Genomic DNA, 16,879 nt, shown 5'->3' on the forward strand with positions numbered 1-16,879 from the left:
GCAGTATTATAGTAGTTATATTCTTGTATATAGGGGGCAGTATTATAGTAGTTATATTCTTGTACATAGGGGCAGTATTATAGTAGTTATATTCTTGTACATAGGAGCAGTATTATAGTAGCTATATTCTTGTACATAGGGGGCAGTATTATAGTAGTTATATTCTTGTACATAGGAGCAGTATTATAGTAGATATATTCTTGTACATAGGGGGCAGTATTATAGTAGTTATATTCTTGTACATAGGGAGCAGTATTATAGTAGCTATATTCTTGTACATAGGGGGCAGTATTATAGTAGTTATATTCTTGTACATAGGAGCAGTATTATAGTAGATATATTCTTGTACATAGGGGGCAGTATTATAGTAGTTATATTCTTGTACATAGGGAGCAGTATTATAGTAGCTATATTCTTGTACATAGGGAGCAGTATTATAGTAGCTATATTCTTGTACATAGGGGGCAGTATTATAGTAGTTATATTCTTGTACATAGGGGGCAGTATTATAGTTGTTATATTTTTGTACATAGGAGCAGTATTATAGTAGTTATATTCTTGTACATAGGGGGCAGTATTATAGTAGTTATATTCTTGTACATAGGGGCAGTATTATAGTAGTTATATTCTTGTACATAGGAGGCAGTATTATAGTAGTTATATTCTTGTACATAGGAGGCAGTATTATAGTAGTTATATTCTTGTACATAGGAGGCAGTATTATAGTAGTTATATTCTTGTACATAGGGGGCAGTATTATAGTTGTTATATTTTTGTACATAGGAGCAGTATTATAGTAGTTATATTCTTGTATATAGGAGGCAGTATTATAGTAGTTATATTCTTGTACATAGGGGCAGTATTATAGTAGTTATATTCTTGTACATAGTGAGCAGTATTATAGTAGTTATATTCTTGTACATAGGGGCAGTATTATAGTAGTTATATTCTTGTACATAGGAGTAGTATTATAGTAGTTATATTCTTGCTCCTTGGGGCAGTATTGTACATTTTCATCATTATTCTGTTGCGTCCTCCCCGTGTAGTTGTCATATCTCCTGGTTGGTTACACATGCAGTGATTGGGGTTTTTCTGTGGTTTTGGTCAGAGCCTGGAGCAGCGTCTTCACATAAATTACACAAGTTGAGACGAGCAGTGGAGTTATTATCTCCTTGAATCTCATTTTGGTCTTTGCTCCTCAGTATATATAGCCATAGGCGGATTATCATGAGGGCAATCTGGGTTACCGCCCGGGGCCCCGAACCTCCAGGGGGCCCGGGGCTCCGGGGTGTCTATGGCCAGATTGCCCTCATTATATGTGCGGCGCCACGGCACATACTGGCAGACAGTGGCAGGGGGGGGCCCCGGACCGCTCCCCCAGCAGCGGTGCACGGCCGCTGCTTCTTCTTCGGCCAGGCCAGCACTGCAGCAGTTAACTTCCCTGTGCTGGCCCGGCCGAGTCATAGCTAGGAGACACGGCCCTGTGCGTGGCAGTGTCTCCTAGCTGTGACGTCACGCAGTGCGCACCCGGCCTGCAGTGCTGCACCGGAAAAGAGCAGGAGGACTGGAGCCGAGCCGGGGGATGGTGAGTGAGTGTGTGTGTGAAGGCGGATATCATTGTGTGATGTCTGTTTATATGTATTTTTGTGTTTCAAATGTGTTTATGCATGTATGTATATGTTTGTGTGTGTGCGTGACTGCGTGTGGCCTCCTGCTGAGTATAGATGGCGCCGTGCGGCCTCCTGCTGTCTCTGGGAGGGCGCCGTGCGGCCTCTCGCTGTGTATAGATGGCGCTGTGCGGCCTCCCGCCGTGTATAGATGGCGCCGAGCGGCCTCCCGCCGTGTATAGATGGCGCCGAGCGGCCTCCTGCTGTGTATAGATGGCTACGTGCGGCCTCCTGCTGTGTATAGATGGCTACATGCGGCCTCCTGCTGTGTATAGATGGCTTCGTGCAGCCTCTCGTTGTGTATAGATGGCTACATGCGGCCTCCCGCTGTGTATAGATGGCTACGTGCGGCCTCCTGCTGTGTATAGATGGCTACGTGCGGCCTCCCGTTGTGTATAGATGGCTACATGCGGCCTCCCGCTGTGTATAGATGGCTTCGTGCAGCCTCTCGCTGTGTATAGATGGCACCGTGCTGCCTCCCGCCGTGTATAGATGGCGCCGAGCGGCCTCCCGCTGTGTATAGATGGCTTCGTGCTGCCTCCCGCTGTGTATAGATGGCTACGTGTGCTCAATATTGAGTCATACAATTAATGTAAGGCTATGTGCCCACGATACAGAAATGCTCCGGATTTTTTTTTTTAGCGTTTCTGCATCTCCCTGGCAGAAAAAACACATGCGGATTGTACATGCGGATTTTACATGCGGATTTTACATGCGTTTTCCTGCCAGGGACATGCGGATGTGAAGCGTTCTTCACTTGCATTTCCGCACGCGGGTTGTGATTTTAGCATCACTTGGAAAGTGCTTGACAACTTGGTCACACTATATAAATCCATGCAACCGGCATGGATTTATATAGTGTGACCATAAAAGAATGGTAAAAAATAAAAAATATATACTTACCTTCTGATGGCCTGCCGACGTCAGCGGTCGCGTGACCCGTCACATGACTAAATTAAATCACGGCAGGTCCTTTTCAGACCATCGCGAGCTGCCGGCAAGCCAGGACGCATCGGATAAAGACACCGGGGGCCATCAGAAGGTAAGTATAATGTATACTTTTTATTTTATTCTTTTTTTACAGGTTCTATGGTCTCCTCTTCTCCAAACCCGGGTACCATCCGCACATTGAAACGCATGGATTCTGCATGTACAGATCCAGTGATGCGGATTCCATGTGTTCCAATGCAAGTCAATAGCGGCGAAAGCGCCACGCTTCCGCAAAATAATTGGTAGTGCTGCGTTTTTTTCCGCAATGATAATCCGCAGCGGAAATTTCCGCACCGCACATGCGGATTATCATTGGGGAACATGGCAGGCCTTCTACCAAGCGTTTAAGCGTTTCTGCAGCGAAATGGCAATGTCAGCTTTAATGCCAGATGTTGCCATTCTTGTGTAGTAACGGTATGGGGGGGGTCTCCAGTATACCGGCAGATCGTCTTCTTACTGTTTGCTACTTTTCTTTAATCTTTTTACAGCCCCACACCCAGTATAATTCCTTTATGACCCTGCACCACATCTGGGATAAAAAAAGTATACTACATAGTAAAAAATCCTAATGGCTATGTATCCGCTGTAACCATTTATTACTTTATTGTCCCAATACATATAAAATCCTTATACTACGTCTCAATTAAATACTTCTTCAGTTGAACGTGCAGCAAACACCGGCCGTGCCGCAGTGGTGCAGTCTCACTTTTCTCCCCCATTTGTTCTCCACTTGATGGTAGCCCATGTTTGGAAAGATAAAAGGGTCTGCGGCTGCAGGAGCAGACTACACGCAGATTTTTTTGTAGTCTGTTTCCATAGAGATGCATTACTTGCATAGAAGCTGCAGGCACCAAACAGTAGGACATTTATCATGAAGAATTGTAGTAAAGTTGCTGCATTCTTCATTTTTTTGGCAGAGAGTAAACTCGGCCGACAAAGCCATGAAAGAGGAGCCATCAGCAGAAAATGACCTATTGTTTATATCAGGTTTTACGGTTACACTAATATACAACATATATATATATATATATATATATATATATATCATAGAATGGAAGAGTTGGAAGGGACCTCCTGGGTCATCGTGTCCAACCCCCTGCTCAAAGCAGGATTCACTAGATCATCTCAGACAGATGTCTGTCCAGCCTCTGTTTGAAGACGTCCATTGAAGGGGAACTCACCACCTCTCGTGTCAGCCTGTTCCACTCATTAATCACCCTAACTGTCAAAAAGTTTTTTCTAATATCTAATCTGTGTCTCCTCCCATTTAGTTTCATCCCATTGCTTCTAGTCTTTCCTTGTGCAAATGAGAATAAAGATGATCCTTCTTATGATATATATATATAATGTAACTTATTTATTTAATTTTGCCAATGTTTTATTTTCCATATTTCAATCTTTATTAAAAAGTAAAATACAAATAGTAATTTTGTCATTTTCATAATAGCCATTGAGACGTTTTATAGACTCCTACTTTCTGGGATTCAATGAGTTTACGGCAGGCTCATTATAAACAGAGGCAGGCAGGATTACAATCACTGTGTATACATACCACAGAATCCACCAATCACAATAGGTGATGTCACAGCTCACCTCCTCCTCCTCCTGTACAATGACTGATACCACCTCTATATACAGTAGATAACACTGGATCCACCATTCACAATAGATGATGTCACAGCTCACCTCCTCCCCCTCAGTACAATGACTGATAACACCTCTATATACAGTAGATAACACAGGATCCACCATTCACAATAGGTGATGTCACAGCTCACCTCCTCCCCCGTCATGCACAATGACCTATGCACTCGCTGATTAGATGTTTCAATACAACAGATAGGGTCAGAGTCTGTACATTGCATCTAACACTTATGTCCTGAGGTTTTAAGAAACAACACAAGAATCTAAAAAAAAAAAAAACAGTTGCCTCTTTAAATTTTTTTTTTTTTTAATAGTTTGGTATGTAAAAAATATATATATTTTTTAACAAAAATACATTTAACACAAAAAAACATTTAAATATTAGGTCACGTTACACACTTGTCCCAGGTATCTCGGGCTCTGCTTCCTTCCCCTTGGTCCGCTGCCTTCTGTTGTACTCCATGTTGGGTTTTGCAAGTTACCCGGCATGGATCAATGACATCATCTCCCTAGACCTATGTAAGGCTCCTTGACACACACCTGTGTCTTGGGATTGAGACTCCAGACTTCTATGTTTCGTGTGCTCCACCTTCTGTGCTTTAACTTGCTTCCACATGCCTACCTGCATCAACGCCCAGGGTCCGTGTGCCCACCCAGACTTGATGCTTCGAGGATCCACCTCATCTGGTGAGCCCAGACAGGTCATTTTCTGATCATAGCTTCCCTTTATAACTATAAATATGTGGCAAGATTTTAAAAAGTTTTTTTTTTATTTTCACCCTTAGAAGGATATGCTCTAACCTGCTGATTAATGGAAACTTCGAGGATTCCATCCCAAAGTAGACCCCAGTCCTCTCCTGTCCTGCAGACTCCAAGTCAGACATTGGCTCCTTTATTGCAGGAACACGCTTTACTCTGAAACACGGCCGAGATTCAGAGAAAAATGCTGTGAGAAGCCGGTCAGGGCCATCTGAGAGGCAACCAAAAAGGCAACCCCGGCAGCTGCTCCTGGTCCTGGTCCTGGTCCTGGTCCCGGTCCCGGTCCCTTTTGATTGACAGGTCTCTCCCTAAGCACACACCGAGGAGAAGACCCGTCGTGTAAGCGAGTCTTGCCTGGGAAGGGCACATTGGATCTCTACAGGAAAGGGATCAAGCACCTACTTACATGTAAAAACAAGCTTTAACACAACAAATACATAAATGTAAAAAAAAAAAAAAATTAACATACTTGGTAACAAAATAAGAATTTTTAAATACAAGAAGTTCGAAAAATATTTCACAGAAACAGCCGTGGAGCCTGTTGTTTTCCAGCCATTGCGCTTGGCGCTGCCTATTTTCCAGCCTTGGTGCCGGCTATTTTCCTGTTGTGACATTGCCTATTTATCAGTCTTGGTGCCGGCTGTTTTCTAGCAGTGGTTCCTGCTGTTTTCCAGCCGTTGTGCCTGCTGTTTTCCAGCCATGGCGCTGCCTATTTACCAGTCGTGGTGCCTGCTGTTTTCCAGCCATGGCGCTATTTTCCAGTTATGACGTTGCCTATTTACCAGCCTTGGTGCCGGCTGTTTTACAACCTTGGCACTGACAGTTTTTCAATTGTGACATTGCCTATTTACCATCCTTGGCACCGGCTGTTTTCCAGTTGTGACGTTGCCTATTTACCAGTTTTGACGTCGGCTGCTTTCCAGTTGTGATGCTGCCTATTTACCAGCCTTGGCACCAGCTGTTTTCCAGTTGTGACGTTGACTATTTACCAGTTTTGACGTCGGCTGATTTCCAGCCGTAATGCCTGCTGTTTTCCAGCCTTGGCGCCGGCTGTTTTCCAGCAATGGCGCTGCCTATTTACCAGTCTTGGCGCCGGCTGTTTTCCAGCCTTGACACTGTCAGTTTTCCAGTTGTGATGCTGTCTATTTACCAGCCTTGGCGCCGGCTGTTTTCCAGTTGTGACGTTGACTATTTACCAGTTTTGACGTCGGCTGCTTTCCAGTTGTGATGCTGCCTATTTACCAGCCTTGGCCATTTACCAGTTTTGGCGTCGGCTGCTTTCCAGCCGTGATGCCTGCTGTTTTCCAGCCTTGGTGCCAGCTGTTTTCCAGCAATGGCGCTGCCTATTTACCAGTCTTGGCGGCAGCTGTTTTCCAGCCTTGACACTGTCCGTTTTCCAGTTGTGATGCTGCCTATTTACCAGTCTTGGTGCCGGCTGTTTTCCAGTTGTGACGTTGACTATTTACCAGTTTTGGCGTCGGCTGCTTTCCAGCAATGGCGCTGTCTATTTACCATCCTTGGCACCGGCTGTTTTCCAGCCTTGGCGCCGGTTGTTTTCCAGCCTTGGCACCTGCTGTTTTCCAGCCTTGGCACTGGTTGTTTTCCAGCCTCGGTGCCGGCTGTTTTCCAGCCTTGGCACTGGTTGTTTTCCAGCCTCAGCGCTGCCTATTTACCAGTCTCGGCGCTGGTTGTTTTCCAGCCTTGGCACTGGTTGTTTTCGAGCCTCAGCGCTGCCTATTTACCAGCCTTGGCACCTGCTGTTTTCCAGCCTTGGCACCGGTTGTTTTCCAGCCTCAGCGCTGCCTATTTACCAGTCTCGATGCTGGTTGTTTTCCAGCCTTGGCACCGGTTGTTTTCCAGCCTCAGCGCTGCCTATTTACCAGTCTCGGCGCCAGCTGTTTTCACAGGACAGTGGCAGCCAATATGTCTTTTGGATGAGTGGTGTCACCCTGGGGTCAGTATTGTCACCTTGTTTCTTTACATATACTTGCTCTATTTATGTGATATACTTCATGTTTGCTTCTTGTCTCTTTCTAGTGATACACACCTTGTTCCCTGATGACTTAGCTGTAGGCGACATATGGCACATTGCACTTTATTAGCTGTAGGCGACATATGGCACATTGCACTTTATTAGCTGTAGGAGACATATGGCACATTGCACTTTATTACACTGTCTATTGATACAAGTGTATTTTGACATTTCAGCCTTTTTTTCATGAATGTTACACCCCTGCGCCCTTGGTGCCACCTCATGTTGGCCACTTCTTTCCTTACTTTACACTATTTTAAGATTAATAAAATTTGATATACTTTATTACACTTTATGTGTCTTTTTCTAGGTTCTCATTTCGGTGGACACGTAATATATGCTTATTTAAGTTCTTTTTCTGCGTTGGCAAATACAGAGTTAATAGAGACCACCAGACCGGACCAGCCTCCACACAAATTCCATTGTGGCAGCCCCCCTAACAGCGGCCAGACCCCACCCCAGGATGTTTGAGCTACAATCCATATCCTGTGCCAAGGACCTCAATGAGGGGGAAGTTCCACCTAAAAGTTACACTTCCTGGCAGACTTTTTACAACTCCAGGGATGACATCACCCTCCCTCATAAAATACCAGGATTAACCTCTTCATTGCACAGGGCTAATTTCAGCCCCCTGGACTGTGGAAATGGAAGCAGCAGATGTGCTGTAATAAGATCCTATGTGACAGGGAAAAAAAAAGTGATTATTGGTGGAGGGGGGAGAAGTAACTGAACTTCTGACACAGATAAACACACAGATTATACTCGGAGGAGACGGTCAGCGAGCTATAAGCTGGTTACTACAAGGAGTTTATCCCAGAGGTCACAGTCAGACTGAGCCCAGACACTGTCAGGGCATGCTGGGAGGTGTAGTGTCCCAACAGCTGGGGGGGGGGGGGGGGGCACAGGCTGGAAACCACTGATGGATGTGACCATAGAGGATGCCAATAAGTGAAACTTTGGGGGTCACACAGACTCCCAGGACATTGGCATCCTGACATAGCATGGGGTCTTAAAACAACGCCAAACTGCACTTTCCAGGGTCTGGTGTCAAAAACCACATGGAGCAATTAAAGGTCCTAAGTCAATGAGGTGCCCATGACAACGACACAAACAGAGACATTTTGGGGGGCCCAAAAGTCCTCTAACAATGCCACACTAATAGTGGGGGGCTTCAGGACAATGATACATTAACACTCGGGGTCCCCATAACTATAGTACACTAATAATTTAGTTTTTCAGGGCGCGGACTATTGGGGATTCCCAAATTGCACCTGTAGAATCCTGGGGTATTGAAAAACATATAATGGGGAGATTCAAACACAACCGCACAATTTCATTTTATGGGTTCCACAATGATGAGAGTGATACTCCATATAATGTAAATAGAGAACAGACTTGGGGGGGGGGGATGTAAACAAGATGGGGGTCTGAATAATCGGGGGTTCACAGTCTATTGAGGTTGGAGGTTCCAATACAAGTTTGGAAACTGATATTTTCCTTGGAGCTAAAGTTTGCCTCATACAGCGGAGAATCAGTCAAAGAAATCCTCGCTGCTGTGAGGACGTCTCCATTACAAGACCCCCAGATCCAGCCACAGGCAGCGAAGGATCACCGCCGCACAGTCTATACAGAAGAGGTTATTGAGGAATTTGCTAAACAAGACAAAATAAATGACAAAGAAATGAGATCACAGCGCACCGTGTATCTCAGCACAACTCACCGTGTATCTCAGCCCAACTCGCTGCGTCCGGGCACAATACAGTGTATCTCAGCACAACTCACCGTGTATCTCAGCCCAACTCACCGTGTATCTCCGCACAACTCGCTGTGTCCGGGCACAATACAGTGTATCTCAGCACAACTCGCTGTGTCCGGGCACAATACAGTGTATCTCAGCCCAACTCGCTGCGTCCGGGCACAATACAGTGTATCTCAGCACAACTCACCGTGTATCTCAGCCCAACTCACTGTGCATCTCCGCACAACTCGCTGTGTCCGGGCACAATACAGTGTATCTCAGCCCAACTCGCTGCGTCCGGGCACAATACAGTGTATCTCAGCCCAACTCGCTGCGTCCGGGCACAATACAGTGTATCTCAGTACAACTCACTGTGTATCTCAGCCCAACTCGCTGTGTCCGGGCACAATACAGTGTATCTCAGTACAACTCACTGTGTATCTCAGCACAACTCGCTGTGTCCGGGCACAATACAGTGTATCTCAGCCCAACTCGCTGCGTCCGGGCACAATACAGTGTATCTCAGCCCAACTCGCTGCGTCCGGGCACAATACAGTGTATCTCAGCACAACTCACCGTGTATCTCAGCCCAACTCACTGTGTATCTCAGCACAACTCGCTGTGTCCGGGCACAATACAGTGTATCTCAGCCCAACTCACTGTGTATCTCCGCACAACTCGCTGTGTCCGGGCACAATACAGTGTATCTCAGCACAACTCACTGTGTATCTCAGCACAACTCGCTGTGTCCGGGCACAATACAGTGTATCTCAGCCCAACTCGCTGCGTCCGGGCAACAGTGTCAGCCTGGGGGGGGGGGCAGCAGCAGGCAACAGCGTCAGCCTGGGGGGGGGGCAGCAGCAGGCAACAGCGTCAGCCTGGGGGGGGGGAGGCAGCAGCAGGCAACAGCGTCAGCCTGGGGGGGGGGAGGCAGCAGCAGGCAACAGCGTCAGCCTGGGGGGGGGGGCAGCAGCAGGCAACAGCGTCAGCCTGGGGGGGGGGAGGCAGCAGCAGGCAACAGCGTCAGCCTGGGGGGGGGGGAGGCAGCAGCAGGCAACAGCGTCAGCCTGGGGGGGGGGGGAGGCAGCAGCAGGCAACAGCGTCAGCCTGGGGGGGGAGGCAGCAGCAGGCAACAGCGCCAGCCTGGGGGGGGGAGGCAGCAGCAGGCAACAGCGCCAGCCTGTGGGGGGGGGCAGCAGCAGGCAACAGCATCAGCCTGGGGGGGGGACAGCAGCAGGCAACAGCGTCAGCCCAGGGGGGGCAGCAGCAGGCAACAGCGTCAGCCCGGGGGGGGCAGCAGCAGGCAACAGCGTCAGCCCGGGGGGGGGGGCAATAGCAGGCAACAGCGTCAGCCCGGGGGGGGGGGCAATAGCAGGCAACAGCGTCAGCCCGGGAGGGGGGCAGCAGCAGGCAACAGCGCCAGCCCGGGAGGGGGGCAGCAGCAGGCAACAGTGTCAGCCCGGGGGGGGGGCAGCAGAGTCAGCCTGGGGGGGGCAGCAGCAGGCAACAGCGTCAGCCTGGGGGGGGGCAGCAGCAGGCAACAGCGTCAGCCTGGGGGGGGCAGCAGCAGGCAACAGCGTCAGCCTGGGGGGGGGCAGCAGCAGGCAACAGCGTCAGCCTGGGGGGGGGGCAGCAGCAGGCAACAGCGTCAGCCTGGGGGGGGGCAGCGACTGTTTAGAAGTGGCAGCGTCAGCCGGGGTGCAGCAGCAGGCAGCGGCGTCAGCCGGGGGGCAGCAGCAGGCAGCGGCGTCAGCCGGGGGGCAGCAGCAGGCAGCGGCGTCAGCCGGGGGGCAGCAGCAGGCAGCGGCGTCAGCCATGGGGGGGGGGGCAGCGACTGTAACTGTAAGTCCAGGCTACACAACCACTGACCAGTCGGGTGCAGGCAGTGCCCCCAGGTCTCTGGCCGGATTATAGCGCCCCCATGTTTCAACCACCAAACTCTTACTGCTCCCGATAACAATGCAGAGAAAAACAAGAGAGCGCTCACCGGTCTAAAAAAATCCTCCTTTATTTCATCCGTTAAAAATCCATAGCAGGGGGGTTGTGGTACAGATTAAAGGATGACGACTGTTTTGCGCTCCCCGCGCTTCTACGGGTCCAAAAGATACCCTTACTGCTCCCGACCCCGGCTGCAGGGACTACTCCCTCTGGGCACTTATCCATCCATATCCAGATGGACAACTACCCACATCATCCTAGCTGTGGGATCTATCATATCCCATGTATTCAGGCCACACAACCCCTATACTTCATGTCACTACCCAAAATACCAGTGCAAAACTCAAAAAAAAAATGACCAAAGAGAATAAGACAAGTGTGAACAGATGCAAGCTGCCACGACCATTCAGTATAACCAAGAAAATCCAGCTGCGCTCCGAAATGCTACAATATGTGAACACCGAATATATGAGATTGGAGCCGCATTACTGCTACAGAAAAGGGGTTAGAAATGAAGGTACGTAGCGCACAGACTGGACAATTCATGGGAGCCCAGCAGCCGTGACAAGGTGTGCCCTAATGATGGGACCCTAACAGCACACGGCTCTAGGAAGCTGGAAGCCTAGAAATGGAAGGGAGGATCAGCGCTGATAAAAAAACGCCTTAGGCTGATGGGAGAAGGAGGAGGGATCGACGAACGTCAAAAAAATGGTTCTAAAAAATCCTAGCTCCATGGATATCCACACTACTGTACAACCAAGGCTATGTTCACACGTTGCGTTTTTGCAGCGTTTTTTTTCCTCGCCGGGAAAACCTGCTGTCTCAGCATTAAAGAAGTAGTTTTTTTTGCTGCGTTTTTATCAGGGTACATTGTCTCTTGTGCATACTGATAAAGTTTAGCGCAGAAAAAAAAAATAACCTGATTCAGCTTCCTCAGGTTTTGGCACCAAAAACGCAGCAAAACCTGACACCTGAGTTGTTTTGCTGCGATTTTGCATTTACTCATTGCTTCAATGGGTGAAAAACGCTGCAAAAACGCTGGAAGAAATGACGTGCTCTATTGTGCAAAAACGCAGCTCTGACAAAACAGTCAGGAAAAAACAATGTGTACAGGAGATTTCTGACATCTCCAGTACTACCCCCTATATCCAAGCGCTGCATCCAGTACTACCCCCTATATCCAAGCGCTGCATCCAGTACTACCCCCTATATCCAAGCGCTGCATCCAGTACTACCCCCTATATCCAAGCGCTGCATCCACTACTACCCCCTATATCCAAGCGCTGCATCCAGTACTACCCCCTATATCCAAGCGCTGCATCCAGTACTACCCCCTATATCCAAGCGCTGCATCCACTACTACCCCCTATATCCAAGCGCTGCATCCACTACTACCCCCTATATCCAAGCGCTGCATCCAGTACTACCCCCTATATCCAAGCGCTGCATCCACTACTACCCCCTATATCCAAGCGCTGCATCCAGTACTACCCCCTATATCCAAGCGCTGCATCCAGTACTACCCCCTATATCCAAGCGCTGCATCCAGTACTACCCTCTATATCCAAGCGCTGCATCCAGTACTACCCCCTATATCCAAGCGCTGCATCCACTACTGCCCCCTATATCCAAGCGCTGCATCCACTACTACCCCCTATATCCAAGCGCTGCATCCACTACTACCCTCTATATCCAAGCGCTGCATCCAGTACTACCCCCTATATCCAAGCGCTGCATCCACTACTACCCCCTATATCCAAGCGCTGCATCCACTACTACCCCCTATATCCAAGCGCTGCATCCACTACTACCCCCTATATCCAAGCGCTGCATCCACTACTACCCCCTATATCCAAGCGCTGCATCCACTACTACCCCCTATATCCAAGCGCTGCATCCAGTACTACCCTCTATATCCAAGCGCTGCATCCAGTACTACCCCCTATATCCAAGCGCTGCATCCACTACTACCCCCTATATCCAAGCGCTGCATCCACTACTACCCCCTATATCCAAGGGCTGCATCCAGTACTACCCCCTATATCCAAGCGCTGCATCCACTACTACCCCCTATATCCAAGCGCTGCATCCACTACTACCCCCTATATCCAAGGGCTGCATCCAGTACTACCCCCTATATCCAAGCGCTGCATCCACTACTGCCCCCTATATCCAAGCGCTGCATCCACTACTACCCCCTATATCCAAGCGCTGCATCCACTACTACGCCCTATATCCAAGCGCTGCATCCAGTACTACCCTCTATATCCAAGCGCTGCATCCAGTACTACCCCCTATATCCAAGGGCTGCATCCAGTACTACCCCCTATATCCAAGGGCTGCATCCACTACTACCCCCTATATCCAAGCGCTGCATCCACTACTACCCCCTATATCCAAGCGCTGCATCCACTACTACCCTCTATATCCAAGCGCTGCATCCACTACTGCCCCCTATATCCAAGCGCTGCATCCACTACTAACCCCTATATCCAAGCGCTGCATCCACTACTGCCCCCTATATCCAAGCGCTGCATCCACTACTGCCCCCTATATCCAAGCGCTGCATCCACTACTAACCCCTATATCCAAGCGCTGCATCCACTACTAACCCCTATATCCAAGCGCTGCATCCACTACTACCCCCTATATCCAAGCGCTGCATCCACTACTACCCCCTATATCCAAGCGTTGCATCCACTACTACCCTCTATAGCCAAGCGCTGCATCCACTACTACCCTCTATATCCAAGCGCTGCATCCACTACTACCCCCTATATCCAAGCGCTGCATCCACTACTACCCTCTATATCCAAGCGCTGCATCCACTACTACCCCCTATATCCAAGCGTTGCATCCACTACTACCCTCTATATCCAAGCGCTGCATCCACTACTACCCTCTATATCCAAGCGCTGAATCCACTACTACCCTCTATATCCAAGCGCTGCATCCACTACTACCCTCTATATCCAAGCGTTGCATCCACTACTACCCTCTATATCCAAGCGTTGCATCCACTACCATCTATATCCAAGCGCTGCATCCACTACTACCTCCTATATCCAAGCGCTGCATCCACTACTACCCCCTATATCCAAGCGCTGCATCCACTACTACCATCTATATCCAAGCGCTGCATCCAGTACTACCCTCTATATCCAAGCGCTGCATCCACTACTACCATCTATATCCAAGCGCTGCATCCACTACTACCCTCTATATCCAAGCGCTGCATCCACTACTACCCCCTATATCCAAGCGCTGCATCCACTACTACCCTCTATATCCAAGCGCTGCATCCAGTACGACCCTCTATATCCAAGCGCTGCATCCAGTACTACCCTCTATATCCAAGCGCTGTATCCAGTACTACCCTCTATATCCAAGCGCTGTATCCAGTACTACCCTCTATATCCAAGCGCTGCATCCACTACTACCCCCTATATCCAAGCGCTGCATCCACTACTAACCCCTATAACTAAGCGCTGCATCCACTACTACCCCCTATATCCAAGCGCTGCATCCACTACTACCCCCTATATCCAAGCGCTGCATCCACTACTACCCCCTATATCCAAGCGCTGCATCCACTACTAACCCCTATAACTAAGCGCTGCATCCACTACTACCCCCTATATCCAAGCGCTGCATCCACTACTGCCCCCTATATCCAAGCGCTACATCCAGTACTACACCCTATATCCAAGGTCTGCATCCACTACTACCCCCTATATCCAAGCGCTGCATCCACTACTGCCCCCTATATCCAAGCGCTACATCCAGTACTACCCCCTATATCCAAGCGCTGCTTCCACTACTACCCCCTATATCCAAGCGCTGCATCCACTACTGCCCCCTATATCCAAGCGCTGCATCCACTACTACACCCTATATCCAAGGTCTGCATCCACTACTACCCTCTACATCCAAGCGCTGCAGCCACTACTATTCCCTATATCCAAGCGCTGCATCCAGTACTACCCCCTATATCCAAGCGCTGCATCCACTACTACTCCCTATATCAAGCGCTGCATCCACTACTACCCCCTATATCCAAGCGCTGCATCCACTACTACCCCCTATATCCAAGCGCTGTATCCACTACTACCCCCTATATCCAAGCGCTGCATCCACTACTACTCCCTATATCCAAGCGCTGCATCCACTACTACTCCCTATATCAAGCGCTGCATCCACTACTACCCCCTATATCCAAGCGCTGCATCCACTACTACCCCCTATATCCAAGCGCTGCATCCACTACTACCCCCTATATACAAGAGCTGCATCCACTACTACCCGCTATATACAAGCGCTGCATCCACTACTAACCCCTATATCCAAGCGCTGCATCCACTACTACCATCTATATCCAAGCGCTGCATCCACTACTACCCCCTATATCCAAGCGCTGCATCCACTACTAACCCCTATATCCAAGCGCTGCATCCACTACTACCATCTATATCCATGCGCTGCATCCACTACTACCATCTATATCCATGCGCTGCATCCACTACTACCATCTATATCCATGCGCTGCATCCACTACTACCATCTATATCCAAGCGCTGAATCCACTACTACCCTCTATATCAAAGTTCTGCATCCACTACTACCCCCAATATCCAGGCAGCTCCTCCTTCCAGGATGCTACATCTTTATAGTCAGATTGTAAGTACTACAACCCTCATTATATATACTAGACTGACTCCTACTCTGTAAACCCCAGCCTTCCTTATTCTCCCCTCTATCCATTGCTGTCATCACCTCCCCCCTGTTCAAACTACGATCCACAAGAAACTTACTACAACTACTACCCCCTGTATGGAAGCTGTACAAATCCTCCGCTCTGTCAAGGCTGCTACATCTTCATATACTACTACCCTCAATATACTCCACCAACAACTACTCCTCTCTACATCTAAGCTCCAGACTGCTGTCCCTATACCTTACGCTCTATATCCAGTCTGTACAAGCACTACCCCCAATACTCATGTACACTAACTACTACCCTCAGTATCCAGGCTGCACTGAACACTACACACCAATGTGCTGCACTCTCCTCTATATCCAGTCTCCACAAAGCACCACCCTCAATATTCACTCTATACCAACAATTACCCCAAATATCTGAGCTGCACTGGATACTACACCCTCCAGGCTTCTAGTGCTGACTGCCCAGGCTCTTATCTATCCTCTATACCCAGGCTGCAAAAACTACTCACCCCAATATCCATTCTGCAACAACCTCTCTCTGCTCTGCGTCCCCCACTACCTGCCCGGCTCCCCCAGTATGTGCCCACCCTGCCCCAGTATGTGCCCATGCCTGCCCGGCTCCTCCAGTATGTGCTCACCCTGCCCCAGTATGTGCCCATGCCTGCCCGGCTCCCCCAGTATGTGCTCACCCTGCCCCAGTATGTGCCCATGCCTGCCCGGCTCCTCCAGTATGTGCTCACCCTGCCCCAGTATGTGCCCATGCCTGCCCGGCTCCTCCAGTATGTGCTCACCCTGCCCCAGTATGTGCCCATGCCTGCCCGGCTCCTCCAGTATGTGCTCACCCTGCCCCAGTATGTGCCCATGCCTGCCCGGCTCCCCCAGTATGTGCTCACCCTGCCCCAGTATGTGCCCATCCTTGCCCGGCTCCTCCAGTATGTGCTCACCCTGCCCCAGTATGTGCCCATGCCTGCCCGGCTCCTCCAGTATGTGCTCACCCTGCCCCAGTATGTGCCCATGCCTGCCCCAGTATGTGCCCATGCCTGCTCGGCTCCCCCAGTATGTGCCCACCCTGCCCCAGTATGTGCCCATGCCTGCCCGGCTCCCCCAGTATGTGCCCATGCCTGCCCGGCTCCCCCAGTATGTGCCCATGCCTGCCCGGCTCCCCCAGTATGTGCCCATGCCTGCCCGGCTCCCCCAGTATGTGCCCATGCCTGCCCGGCTCCTCCAGTATGTGCTCACCCTGCCCCAGTATGTGCCCATGCCTGCCCGGCTCCTCCAGTATGTGCTCACCCTGCCCCAGTATGTGCCCATGCCTGCCCGGCTCCCCCAGTATGTGCTCACCCTGCCCCAGTATGTGCCCATCCTTGCCCGGCTCCTCCAGTATGTGCT

General features: G+C 49.7%; 1 protein-coding gene across 3 annotated transcripts in view; it reads right to left on the reverse strand.

The window, feature by feature from the left end:
- The window catches only part of ST3GAL1 (ST3 beta-galactoside alpha-2,3-sialyltransferase 1), a 176,913-nt gene that overhangs the window by 158,997 nt on the left and 1,037 nt on the right, over window positions 1-16,879 (reverse strand). The window lies entirely within an intron of this gene.

This window comes from Phyllobates terribilis, unplaced genomic scaffold, assembly GCF_046119375.1.
Source record: "Phyllobates terribilis strain yellow unplaced genomic scaffold, ASM4611937v1 Scaffold_4__5_contigs__length_816908805, whole genome shotgun sequence".
NCBI lineage: Eukaryota > Metazoa > Chordata > Amphibia > Anura > Dendrobatidae > Phyllobates > Phyllobates terribilis.